General features: G+C 32.8%; 1 pseudogene across 1 annotated transcript in view; it reads left to right on the forward strand.

Annotated features, from left to right (window-relative positions):
• LOC149561787 (cysteine-rich receptor-like protein kinase 15) overlaps nucleotides 1-11,020 on the forward strand; it is a 147,623-nt pseudogene extending 136,603 nt beyond the window's left edge. The window contains exons 3-9 of the transcript XR_016364245.1: nucleotides 8,266-8,916; nucleotides 8,976-9,141; nucleotides 9,223-9,338; nucleotides 9,457-9,685; nucleotides 9,928-10,162; nucleotides 10,272-10,416; nucleotides 10,512-11,020. The product of XR_016364245.1 is annotated as a cysteine-rich receptor-like protein kinase 15 (transcript). The remainder of the gene's footprint in view (nucleotides 1-8,265; nucleotides 8,917-8,975; nucleotides 9,142-9,222; nucleotides 9,339-9,456; nucleotides 9,686-9,927; nucleotides 10,163-10,271; nucleotides 10,417-10,511) is intronic.
• The last annotated feature ends 3,009 nt before the right edge of the window (nucleotides 11,021-14,029 follow it).

Here is a 14,029-nt window from a genome sequence, read left to right on the forward strand (position 1 = left end):
CTTCCACTATATGTTTCGAGGCTACTACTTAAGCGAAGTAATTGTATTGCTTATTGGTAATCTAGAATTTGCAGAACTGACAATGAGTGTCTATTGGCACCTTTATCATCAGTTCCAAAGGGGGAGAGAATGTGCTAACAAAGGAGGAGATCTATAGGAGTGAATTCCAGTATAAATAGGAGCATCTAAAGAAGTTGTAAAAGAAATAAGTGATTGTTGTTGAACAATTTTATGCATAATGTGAGAGCATAAAGGTAGATAAAACATTTCCATCAATGCTAAAGGTTGAGATTGTTGGAAAAAATGATTTTGTGATGATCAATGATGTTAGTAGTCTCATTTTACAAATTTGATTGCATGATAATTAATTATCGTGTTGTCATTAATGCTAGCTATTGACCTAGTGTTCCTAGCATGTGGCCTATACCAAACATAATGCGAAAAGTATTGTAGTGAGATTTAGTAGTAATGATTATTAAGAGAGTATTGGGGATGTGTCTAATAGTTCATGTTATGAGCACTACTATTAAGTGAAGATAGGTATGATCAAGTGAATTAATAGTGAAAATTCTAGAATAGTTAGTGAAAAATGATAAGTGATATGAATGGTTTATAAAATCTACACCAAATGAAGTGAAGAAATCTTAGGATAATAGAGAGAAGATAGTCAAGCTAATACAATTATGACTATAATTGATTACTATGATCCATAAATTTGTGATATCATGGAAATGTGATTGGTTAAGTAGTGCTAGAGTGGATGAACAAGTTAAAAAAAATGAGGTCTTGAGAAACAACCAATACGTTGATGAATAGTGAATGATACTAAAGTTTCAATAAATTGAAATGATTCATTCATGATTAGGTGACAAGGATGCACAACTACTGGTGATGATCTAGCATCATTGTTTGATGATAATGTATGGAGATGGTTATAGAGAAAGAGGGTGTATGGTCAAAACATGCTTGACCTCTAGTAGAAAATTCTATGAATTGGTTGTTGAAGTCACATAAATATGTTTTGCGGTTTAGGATTGGCCTTATGGCACTTGTAGTGGAGTGGGATATTTGAAATACTTATTTATTCAAATACTATGTCCTGACTAAGGCAGTGGACTTGAAAGACATATATATACTAGTAAAGGCTAAAGAATTTGTTATTGTTGATCATGGTCAAGAAAATTCACTAAAAAAGTATAAGGTTCAATGCAAGAAGGATAGATTTCAATGCGTTGTGAAGTGTGTTTGAGCTTTTGTAGATCTAATCAACTAGAGGTAGTGATGTTGCCCACATGATTCTTTCCTTTGTCATCTAATAGTTACAACAACCAAAATTTTATAAGTAGGTGTATCCTAATAGGTCCTTTTTTATTAATCCTTTAACCCCCTATCCCATACCCCATACCTCGTAGTGACTAGTGCTCAAAGTCCTTTAACTAGGATACTGCTAATAGGGGTAAAGGTAAATCTCCTAAAAGGGTGGTACCTATCATTGTCTTTGTAACTCCTAATATAGTTAGGTTCCTCATATGGCATACCTTATAAGAATGCACTCTTTGTGGGTACTACTTCCCACCATTGTTTTCACCCAAATTGGTTTTCCTCAATATCAAAGTCTTAGTGTCAATCTTGTCCATATTCTTATGTGATGAATTTTTTCATATTTTTCTATTAAGTTGTTCTTGAGATAAAGTCTCAAAGGTTAACAAGTTGGTTATTTGGTAGATTACTAATTCTAGCCCCCACCCTCTCGATAATCTAATTGCTTAGGAATAATAACTTAAGATTAGAAAAGAAATAAAAACATAGATAGAAAAAAGGGAAAAGATAAATCATCAAATAAAAAAAGTGTAAAACTTTAGCTAACTAAGTGTGCATTTCATGGGAGATTTTAGAAAATCAAATCAATAATGGAAATAGGGGCACATAATCATAGAAGATGCATATAAGACAATGGGGAGATTTCTTACTTATGGTCACAACATAGAAATTATAAGACCAATGGTAAAGTATATGTTAGACATTTTTAAAAAAAAAAATTTAAGGGAAAAGGCTAGTAATCAAGAGTACTTGGGAAAACTCTAATCGTAATCTAATAAGTTTATAGTGTGAGGTTGCATCTGAATAAATTAAGCTATGAACTCAAGTAAACATTAAATCATGTTGTTGTAGAAACATACATTGCAATAAAGAAACACCCTTATAAGTAAATAACCTCGGAAATATTAAATGAATGCTTGCTTACATTTTTTTGGAGAGGACACTATTCTCTATGTTGTCAAATAAGGAAAATAATTTGTATCTGAATATGCTAGTAAGTTATTTGTTGCTAAATCTATAAAAAATGAGATCATATGATAGAGAGATATATGTCTCTTTCTAATTGTAGATTATTATGATAATCAACTATTTGTTGATAAATCTATAAAATAGAATTCATCTAATAGAAAGATATAAGTTTTTTTTAGTAGAACTCATACATCCAAGTCAATTTATTATAAAAATTAGATTTTGTTGATTTAAGAATTCATATACAAACTACTTTGCATAAGAAATTCCAATAAACCATCATTTTATTTGGCAGTATGCCTAATTTTTTAAAAAATTGTTGGAGACCAAATTTTATGGATATTTTTCAAGATCTTGATTTTTTTTTTCTCATTTTTTAAACTTATAGAGTGATAAAATAAAGTGAATGGAAGAACACTATATAGCTCATTAAGTGCAACAATAAAATAACATGTAGAGCCTTGCGTGTTCAACTCTTAGGAGAAATGTTAAGCATTGAGTTTAGGTAAAAGGATGATGATAATCGACTATTTCTTGATAAATCTATAAAATAGAGTTCATCTAATAGAAAGATATAAGTTTTTCTTGTAGAATTCATACATCTAGGTCAATTTATTCTAAAAATTAGATTGTCTTGATCTAAGACTTCATGTACAAACTACTTTGCATAAGAATGCCAATAAACCATCGGTTTATTTGGCAATGTGTCTAATATTTTTCTTTATTGTTGGAGATAATGCTTTTTGGATACTTTCAAGATCTTGATTATTTTCTTTCTCATTTTGTAAACTTATAAATTGAAAACATAAATTGAATGGAAGAACACTTTATAGCTCATTAAGTGGCACAATACAGTCACGGGCAGAGCCTTGCATGTTCAACTATTAGGAAACATGTTAAGCATTGAGTTTAGGTAAAATGATGATGGGATAAGTGCATATTTAGCAACATAACTATATGTGCATCCAAAATTAAACAATTCACAATATTAGTGAAACTTCTATGCAATCTTTTAAGAATATATGATTTGTTCATATTTTTAAAGCCTAATCAGTTACTAGCTTTCATTGGAGAAACCTAATTTGAAATCAACAAGGTGTCAAAAGTAGAGAAAATATGCATCCTTTACATTTAATTATTTACATTATTTTAAGCATATAAAATTTCTGACATTCTTGGAATTATAATCATAATCAATTACTAGCTTTAATTGCATAAACCTCACTTGAAATCTTGGAGATGTCCAAATTGGGTAAGATTTGCATATCCTTTTAACACCTAACTAGTTGCTTCCTTTTATTACAGAAACCTAGTATAACATCTAGTAACTACTAAATTACTTGATCTCATTGCATGAACATGTTTGACATCTGAAGTCTAATCAATTATTTTCTTTAATTGTAGAGATCTATTTGACATCCTTGAAAAATTTCTGACATGAGTAAAAATTCCTTATCCATTACAACCTAATTAATATGTTTCTTTGTGAAAACCAAATATAAAATCCTAGGAGATGTCCATTATAGAGTAATGTGTTAGGCTATGATGGTCTCATAAGTTTAAATCTTATTATTAAAATTGTGTATAATACTAGACACTCGCTCCGTATCTTTCTTGGAACATTAAATACTGCATAGCCATTCCATGTCTTTCTTACAATGCAACATTATACGTATCCAACCAAAATGAGTTCCCATTTCGTCTATATGCATTGGAAAATAAAACCATGTAAATGGATAAACATGTGTAGGTATTCATTCTTTTTGCAAAGATAAAAGGTAGATGAAGAGATGGTCGCACCAAGAGGGTTGGAAAATATTCTTACCACAATAGTGGCAAGAAGAATAACTTATTATAGACAGACACAAATTCAAAAGCTTAATACCTGTGGAGATTTTTGTAATGTACAAAATACAAGTGGTAGTTATGCCTTGACTAAGACGAAGTCAAACAAAATCATAAAAGGAGTAGGAACAAACAAAAAGATTAAACAATGATACCTTTGAACCCAAATCAGGCTTGAGATGCAAAATAGAATGTCCAAGGTGAAGGACATCATTCATCCACTTCAAGGGTTCGTTCACTTGTAGGAAGACAAATTAAAAATGAATGAAAGCCATATTGTCATACATCAACAAGGAAATAGATGAAACATACATGAAAAATGCCACATGAATCCTTATGGAATATATGTTAGAACTGATGTCCCTATTACTCTCTTATTTCTATAGGTCTATTTTCTTTTTGGAAGCATAAAATTTAAAAGAAAACATAGAAAGGAAGGGATGTCTAATCACAGAATATATATCAAAATTCAAAAAATCTATTTAATGCTCATTTTAAAAAGGCCAAAGGAAGTGTTTTATGAGAAACACAACTCTCAACTTGTATTTTAATATGGGTCAAAATATTAGTCCCCATCATAGAGGAAACAACTAACAATTCCACTAATAAATCTAAAACTAAAACAAATCAATTTATTACAAAATAGTCACAAAACTAAACAATAGTTACTTAATTCACACATAATAATAGTTCTAATCATAGAAATTTCACTTTCTTTATTTGTTGTGCCCAAATTCATACACTTCATAGAGATCTTGGCGATGTTAGGAATTTATGGCTGATCTTGAATGAACTAGGATGTGCTACACTATCTAGAGGTAGAAAAGAATTGACTACTTGCATCTAAACAAAACAATATACATGTACAAATGAAGTCATGAGGTTCACTAGTATGGAATATAGGGCTAATCCGTGGTCTACTTTTCCTAAGCTCACATTGGATTTTTTTTTATGATGGAACTTTTAAATGGTTTTGAATTTTTTAGTCATAGCATATATCATGTTCTATGTTGTTTATTAGTAATTTTTGCTTAAAATTTCAAAGTTATCTATTTCAATGAGAAATTAAAATTATAAAAATAAGCATAATAGAGAATCTTTTCTTTTTGGTGAAAAATGTGGGGGTGTAAATAGGTAGTTTTCTATTAAACTCTACAAATTTCTCCTATAAAAATTGAGTAGCCACTCCTAATTAAACCAAGTTAAGAAATGGCATGAGAATTTTATAAAGTCTCAAGTTTCAAGGGAACATCATCAAATATGATGTCACATCAGTTTACTTTTAGCTAAAGTATCATATCAAATTTTCTCTTACAACTAATAATTTTAAATTAGTAACTATTTTTACAATATTATCTAAAAAATTGGACATTGAATCAACAAGAATAGGTATTAAATTTGCAAGTGTAGGTATTAAATAAACAACTTCTTTCACAACTATTAGAAAGCCTGAGCTAATGAGTCCTCTCCCTTTCTCAAATTTGTAATTTTTGTAAGAATTTTATTTCTTGATGTAATTTGCATGATTATACCACCAATAATTGTTTGATTTTTTTTAATAAATAAAAAACTTCCTCCCTTTTATCAAATTTTTAAATTTAAATTAAAGAGTATTTGAACTGAAGCCTTTTGTATATAATTTTGAGTCAACCTTAACTTAAGAATCTTTTGTTGAGCTCCCTGTCTCTTAGAGGTCTAATCCTAGTAGACATCTAATGCATGAGGGATTGATGAGGTTGATTCACAGTTTTGTGAAAAAGATTTTTTCAAACCCTCCCCCAAAGAAAATTGATGATCAAAGTGATAAAAAGTTGACTTCAAGGGTGAAAACGGGGAGGGGGAAAAGATTATAGGAGAATTAGCATTCGATACCCCTAGGTCAAGCAAAAATTAGAAACCTAATATAAATGAGGACTAAATGAGATAAAACAGTGACTATGAAGAAGATAAAGAGGAGATGCAAACATACATGTCAGAGGAAGAAGAAATTTTTGAATTGGTTGAAACAATATTTGGAGGAGGCATGGAGTCTCCTACTTTGCCGAGTCTATATACAATGTAATGAATTCATCAGAGGAAAAATAAAATGTTAACAAGATTGACCAAGAAGAGAAAAGTACCCCTACTGCTACCAAGAAAAATGATAAGGAGACTCACAAGAACAATGAGGAAGATGAAGAACCAAGAGAAGCAGTCATTTTAGTAGACTATGATAAGTCCATTGATGATGATGTGTATAGTTCCATAAATGATGTTGTGAGGAAGGGATCTAAATGCCAGTCTGAAAGAAGAGATAGTTTTCTAGAAAAAGAAAGAAAGGAGGAAGGAGAGAATCCCTATGCTACAAGTTGTCAATGAAGATGAGCTTAATATTCAACTCACTAAAGATGACGTTAGAGACCTTGCTGTTGATCCTCTCCATGGAGTGTTGGAAATTGCTAAAGTTATATCTCTATATTTCCTAAGGCTAGATAAATGATTTTTTCACTCAATCAAGTTGTTGAACCTAAATTGTGGGGCTTTAGAGGGGAGAATTGATGAAATAAAAAATAAGAAAGCTGGGAGTGGGCAAATGGAGAGTGTCACTGAGCAATAGGGATTACTGGAGGTCAACAAAGAATTGAAGATGATGATGAAGAAAATGGAAAGGACCACCAAGGATGTGCGGACTAATTGCTAGGAAATGCCACTCTTATGTTGATTTTCTGAAGAGGGTCACAAGTCTTATGGATGAGGGTAAGGAGGTGAAAACAGTGCTGGATCCATAGGAACTTGATAAGGACAAGGTGGAGGAGGGACCTAGCAAATAAATTTGCTCCAATACTAAAAAGAAATAGAAGAAGAAGATCTAGAGCTCAGCATGACATCAATCAGGTCACTAAGAAGATACAATATTTTCAATAGGAGTTGACAGATAAGGCCAAAGCCTTGGCCTAGTTTGCTTCTCTCTTGTTGTTTTTTGGTGTTGTGTTTTCTACTTGGTTTTTTGTTAGTTTTCTATTTTAGCTGGTTATGGCACTGGCTTTAGTCAAGCTTAGTGGTGGGTGTTTCTGCTGATCAAAACATTGTTTTGTTTATGGACTTAATGCTTTTACTTTTTCTATAAAACTAAGAAAAAGAAAATATAATTTCATTTCATACGATTAATATAATATTTGATTACATGCATTAAGAAAATGATGAAATGTAAAAAAACTTCAAAGAAGAGCGAAAAAGTTTGTGAAGGTATTCTTATGCATAACCTTGCTTATTGGGTACAACTAGAATTATAGTGCAATCATTATTGCATCTAGATAATGTGGAAAAGTATTCGACAGATAAAATATAAAAGAAACTTTTTAAAAAGAAAAAAGAAAAGAAAAGAAAGATGGTAAAGAAACTCTTCTATCTAACCTTGCCCTTACTAGATACAACAACTTAATTTTACACTGTAACCATTAACAGGAAATAATATTCTACAAGAGAAATGTAAAAGAAACTCTTGCACTTAGTGTAAGAGGAAAAAATATTCTACAAGAGAAATGTAAAAGAAACTCTTGCACTTAGTGGGTACAAGTCATTATTACACTGTAGCCATGATTGTAAAAATATTCCACAAGGGCCCGCAATAAACCTTTCCGCGTCATGTGAGGGCCAACGGATTCGGTATAATATTTTTCGATAACAAATTTGGTCTGCTTTACCTTATTTTATATATGTTATTTGTATTAGAAAAGTGTGGAATCTTTCCGATCATCTCCTCAATCGTTGACTGGATTATGTACATCTTTACATTAGTTTGAATGTATGATCTTTGCATCGCTTATGAATGTTGCAATGACAGGAGATGTTATGCACTTGCTTGCAAGAATTCAAGATGATAACCCATTTGTTTATGATAAAGCCCATTTCCATTGAATCTGAACCAGATAGCTGATAAATTCGGAAAAAAGATGCTGCTTGTTTTGCTGCTTCTGATCATGGGTTCCCATTCAGTCATATGTGACTCTCAGTGGACTGACTGCAACAATGTTTCGACTTTTGCAGAGTTGAGTAAATACTCCCAAAACTTGAATACACTAATCAATGATCTTTCTCGGAACACAGTTGAAGGGTTTAGCAAATCTTCTCATGGCCAATCTCCCGATACAGTCTACGGTCTTTTCCAGTGTTTTAGTAATGCCTCTGTGGCGAAATGCTCAGATTGTTCAAGCCAGGCATACAGCGCCGCTCAAAGAGAATGCCCCATGATATGGGGGTACGTGTGTTGACGGATAACTGTTTCTTGCGCTATGATAATACCAACTTCAGTTCAAGATTAAATGATACCTTCCTTTCGTATATCAACTTGGAAGATTTTCAGGCCGCAACTTGCACGGTTTCAAATCCACGACCTCTACTCTTCTCTTCAATTTGTCTAGAGAAGCTACAAGTACAAACAAGCTTTTTGCTGTTGGATCGGGCTACTTTGACGACGCCGAAATAGCGTCTGGGCCACAAGTGTTGTATGGTCTTGTCCAGTGTTGGAGGGATCTATCTATCAAGGATTGCAGTACATGTTTGTCTCAAGGGAGGAAGAGATTGGAGAAATGCTGTTCGTCGAAAAAAGGAGCCCGGGCTATAACAAGAAGCTCATGCACGTTGAGATATGAGATCAACCCCTTTTATTTGCCAATGATAGACTTGGACTCATCGCCTTCATCACCCTCACCTTCATCAACACGCCCCAAAACATCAAGTGGTAAATCTGCCCCCTTAGTTTTAGAAATAATCAATTGACCATGTTTGCTAAATTCTCATTGGGTAGACTAACTGTGATGGATCCTGATCTCTTCGATCTCATTATATGCTGCCATGCAGAGAAATCCTCAAAAACACTACCTATAGCACTGGTTTTTGTTGGAGGAATGCTTCTCTTGTTACTCATATGTTCAATAGCTATGAGAAAAACTCTCAAATCTGCCATTTTCGTGGAAAGAGTAACTCAAGCTACCCATAATGAAGGTGTTAATTACAATTTTAATCTTGTTCTTGTTTTTTTTTGGTTTGTTTGGTAAGTGTAACATTTGATCATTTAGCTTACCCATGTTTATGACTGTAAAGGGAGGTGGTTATTTCAACAGGAGCAGCGTCTTGACTTCAGCTTGGAAGAACTCGCAGAAGCCAATGACATTTTCCATGAAAACAAAAAGCTTGGACAAGGTGGTTTTGGTGCCGTGTACAAGGTGAACATCTTTTCCCTCAAGAAATTGCGTTTCCATGGATTAGGAGATCTGTTTAATGAGCCAGATAGATCTCAAATTTTGTTTTCATCTTTCAGGGAAGAACCAAAGACGGTTTCAGGGAAGAACCAAAGACGGAAAGGAAATAGCAGTGCAAAAACTGTTTGCGAAATCCACTCAAGGAAATGAACAATTTATGAACGAAGTGAAACTTGCGGCGAATGTTCAGCATCGAAACCTAGTGAAACTGATGGGATGTTGCGCTGAGAGAGATGAAAGGTTGATTGTTTCTAAGCATTTGCCCAACAAGAGCCTTGACACCTTCCTCTTCGATAAGTTAACACTGATCGGTCTCGTCATCATCCCCTTTCTCATGAAGCTCTTCAGTATTCCAATGTTTCCAGAATGGCATGATAGTTTTAGATTTGGGATTGGGTCATCCTTAAATATTAAATATTATACATTAAGGGAGAAATTCAGTTTGAAAAAAATAAAAATAAGTTAATTTTGACTATTTAGCACTTTTAGTCTAAAGATAGCCTAAAGAATGAAGTTTAGTATATGATGTTTGAGCCCTCTGTTGGAATTGCAGAGCCAGAAAAGTTTAGAAGCTTAGAATGGCAAAAACGTCATAACATGATCGTTGGGATTACCCGGGGGCTTCTCTATCTTCATGAGGACTCGCCCATGAAAATAATTCACAGAGATATTAAACCAAACAATATTTTGCTTGACGAGAAACTCGATCCAAAGATAGCCGATTTTGATCTTGCAAGACTGTTCCCAGAGCATGAGACGCATATCCAAACATCTGTTGCAGGCTCGTGGTAAGGATAACAAGATGTTTGACGGTGTAGTGGTTTTGTTATTTAATTGTATGATGTATAAATATTTGTAGATACAAATGAGTGGATGCTGATGTGGCGCACAACGCAGGGGTTACATGGCACCAGAGTATGTACTCAAAAGGAAGCTCTCTGCTAAAGCCGATATTTATAGCTTTGGAGTGCTCCTGCTTGAGATTGTGAGCGGAAAGAAAAACATGGACATGATCTGTATAGCCCAAGGGATGGAAACCCTAGTAGAACGGGTGAGGAACTCAAATTTCTGCGATTCACTTTAGCTTTGATGATACTTTTGCCCTTACACTTACTCAACCGATGAAATGTTATGCAGGCATGGGCATTGTACATGAAGGGAATATGCTGGACATGACGGATTCAGCAGTTTTAGAGGCGTGTCCCGAGGAAGAAGTGTTGAGATTCATTCATATCGGCCTTTTGTGTGTTCAGGATAACGCAGAGCTCCGTCCACCCATTTCTATTGTTATTCTGATGTTGTCAAGCAGTTCAATGCCTTTGCCCATTCCAACAGAGCCCGGGTTTGTAAGGAGCAGCAAAATTAGTGTTGCATCAAAGTCAAGCTCAGCGAGAGGTACGATTGAAAAGAGCACCGCATGAGAGACATCTGTGACGACCAGGTCATCTTCGTCAGGCGTTCATATAAAGGAGCCCAAAATGATCTCAGAAACAAATCAAGGATGAGCATAGGTACATCACAACTAAGAGTTCTACATTAGAAATTGATTTTTAAGTAAAAACAGAATATATTCAAGCTGTGTTTGTGTCATGAGTTGTATAACTGTTTTATTCTGATTCTATGATTCAAAATATTGGTTGAAAGAAGTTTGCATAATGTATTGCAGATTTAGTATTATAAAGCATAATTAATAAATGTATTCTAATGTAATTTATGTGTCTTTAATTTTATTATAATAGATCGGTTCTGTTTTTTTTGGTTCTAGTGGTTATTCATTATCAATAACAGAATAAAATCTTTCTTGATCAAATAGAAAAAAGTTAGAACACGTTAAAAAAATTGCATAAAAGTCTACTAGGTTTCCTTCAAGAATTATAAAGTATAATTAATGAATGTATTCTAATGTAACTTTATGTGTCTTTAATTCTATTGTAATAGATCATTAGTATGTAATAATGTAGAAATATCTTTTTTTTGTTCTAGCGGTTATTCATTATCAATAGCAGAATAAACTCTTTTTTGATCAAATAGAAAAAAGCTAGAACACATGAAAAAAGTTGCATAAAAGTCTACTAGGTTTCCTTCAAATATGGCTAGACCATATTAAAAATAGTTGCATAAATCCTAATTAAGTTCTTTCAAAAGACCATCTAGATCACATGAAAAAATATGCATAAAATCTAATAAAGTTATTCTAATCTAATGGTGACATGTGTCTCACTAGTCAATACCAAGTTCTATTATTAACAAAAAAGTCTATAAAAGTCTATACACATCAATAATTTATCTATAATTTTATCATAAAATATAATATATTTACATTTGAGCCTAATTTATCTATATGTCACAATTTAATTAGATATGATATCATTAAGCCTCTTTCACATACTTATTACAAAATATTAGGAAAGATCCTTCCAAGAAACAAATGTAGGTTCCCAAGAGATCTAATGACAATGAATGTATGCTATTGGAGCTCAAATTAGAGCATGTATATCAAAATATATCTCCCATGGGAATGATTCTTAGTACTTGCTAGTAGGCTAAGTACTATTGTGACACTTTTTATGAATATTGTATTTCTTAAAAAATGCATGCCAACTTTTTAACTCTATACTTTGTCTATATTAATTTCCTAGTTTTATATTGGATGAATGGATTGGAGTCTTGTGAATTCATGAAATATGACGTCTATTTATTGAAATACTACATTAAATATTTGTTTTGACACTTTAATTGTTGCACATTGATTTCTAGGATAGTTTTCAAAATCCTTATAGATAACTACTAAAACTCTACATTATAATATTATAATCAATAATTTCATCTTTCTTATATTTCTAGAACTATTATAAACATATTTAAATTGAATTAGTTAATTAGAAATTTATATTAGAAAAGTAATATAATGTGGGTAAGTATATTCATCATATTCCTATGAATCAATTAATTTCAAGACTCTTTCAATTTAATACCTAATAATATGAATCATAAATATGTATGTAAAATAAATATTTTATCCATTAAATTATATTACCATGGACTCCATATTAAACATTATATATTATAAAAAGTATTATCATGTTTGTTTTGTTGAAGTTGATGAAAGATCAACCCCATAGCTTCCAAGAATCACCTGCATGCAAAAACCTATCACAGAAGAGAGAAGCAAAAAGTTATGGAGGCTAAAATTGGTAGATCCATAGATGAGACATTCTTAATGAGCAAAAAGATGAATTTCTATTATAAAAAAGAATTAATCTCAATGAATGTTTACAATGAGAGATCACCCTTATAAAGGAGATCGAAACCTTAAAAAGATCTAACCTAGGTTGCATAATAATAATTAATAAAAGAAGTAATTATTATATGCCTAAATTTTAGCTTAAGAAAATAGAGTTAGTTAGGAAATATCTAATTACTCTAACACCTCCCCTTAAGATAAACTTAGGGAGTAGCTAAAAACTTAGAAACCACTATAGAAAGTAGATTTGGGTCCGAACAACAAACCCTGGTGAGGTACCCAAGCACAAACAAATATTTGAAAAGAGGAGAAATAGAGAAAACCACATGGGAGAAAGCCTACTCCAAAAATAGATAGAAAACATGTTGAAAGAAACTAGTGAAGGAGTGAAGAAGCATCCAAACTAGGGAATGTTTCAGAAGATAGAAAAAAAAAGATGACGATGCGGTACATCAATGAAGCATGTAGAAGCTACAAAGCTCTATCAAAAGTAACTGCTCATCTAGAGAACCTCCACTAAAATAGAATCTGACTAGGTAGAGAAGACTATAATTTGCATCAAATTAGGAGGCACACAAAGAAAAAAACTAAACTCAAAGACACAGATGGCATGAAACACCAAAGTCCAAAGAGCTAATCAATCAAACATGGAAGGCTGGAACCAAAGTAGGAACGAAAATAAGAGTGTCTATATGGTTTAAATGATCCATCTCACCAAAATGCATAGGTACATAGCCACTGCATCTGCCTAGTACATAAGAACACATACTGAATACATAGATCACTCCATCGAACCAAGGAAGCATGAGAACCAACAGAAGGACCCCTCTAATGCAAACAAGGGTGAGGTGACAGGCAACTGGAAAAGTGGGCCAAAAGAATTGTATGTCAAGAAACCACAATCAAGATGCACAAAAGAGTACATATATGTGTACTAAGGCAATCAGCTTCAGACACGTCATGAGGCTAATGTTATAGATGGGAAACTCACTAGACAAAGAAAGATGACAAAAAAAATTAAAACATCAACCCCCCATGGCACTTTATCAAAGTAGTGCATGTACAATACGGCATAAGAAATGGTGAATCCCAATAATACAATAATCTATACGAGTGTCCCCAGATGCCACTGTTCGAATTAGAAGGCAAAATAAGGCAAACAACTGAAATAAAACTACATATTAGTATGACACTTTATCTTAGTGTGTTTGCATGAATGCATACAAATGATGTCTAAATAGACCAAAAGAGACATAAGATTAATATAGTAGATAGTACAAGTCATGAAAAATCATTTGAAACAAGAAAATTGATCCTCTGACCTGAAACAACCAAGTTATCCACCAGAATGCAAAAATGCAAAAGACAGAATAGAATGTGCCTAGAGTGGAGTCTAAAAACAACCATCATC

Source organism: Cupressus sempervirens, chromosome 4, assembly GCF_028749045.1.
Source record: "Cupressus sempervirens isolate cs-2001-9-10 chromosome 4, ASM2874904v1, whole genome shotgun sequence".
Lineage (NCBI taxonomy): Eukaryota > Viridiplantae > Streptophyta > Pinopsida > Cupressales > Cupressaceae > Cupressus > Cupressus sempervirens.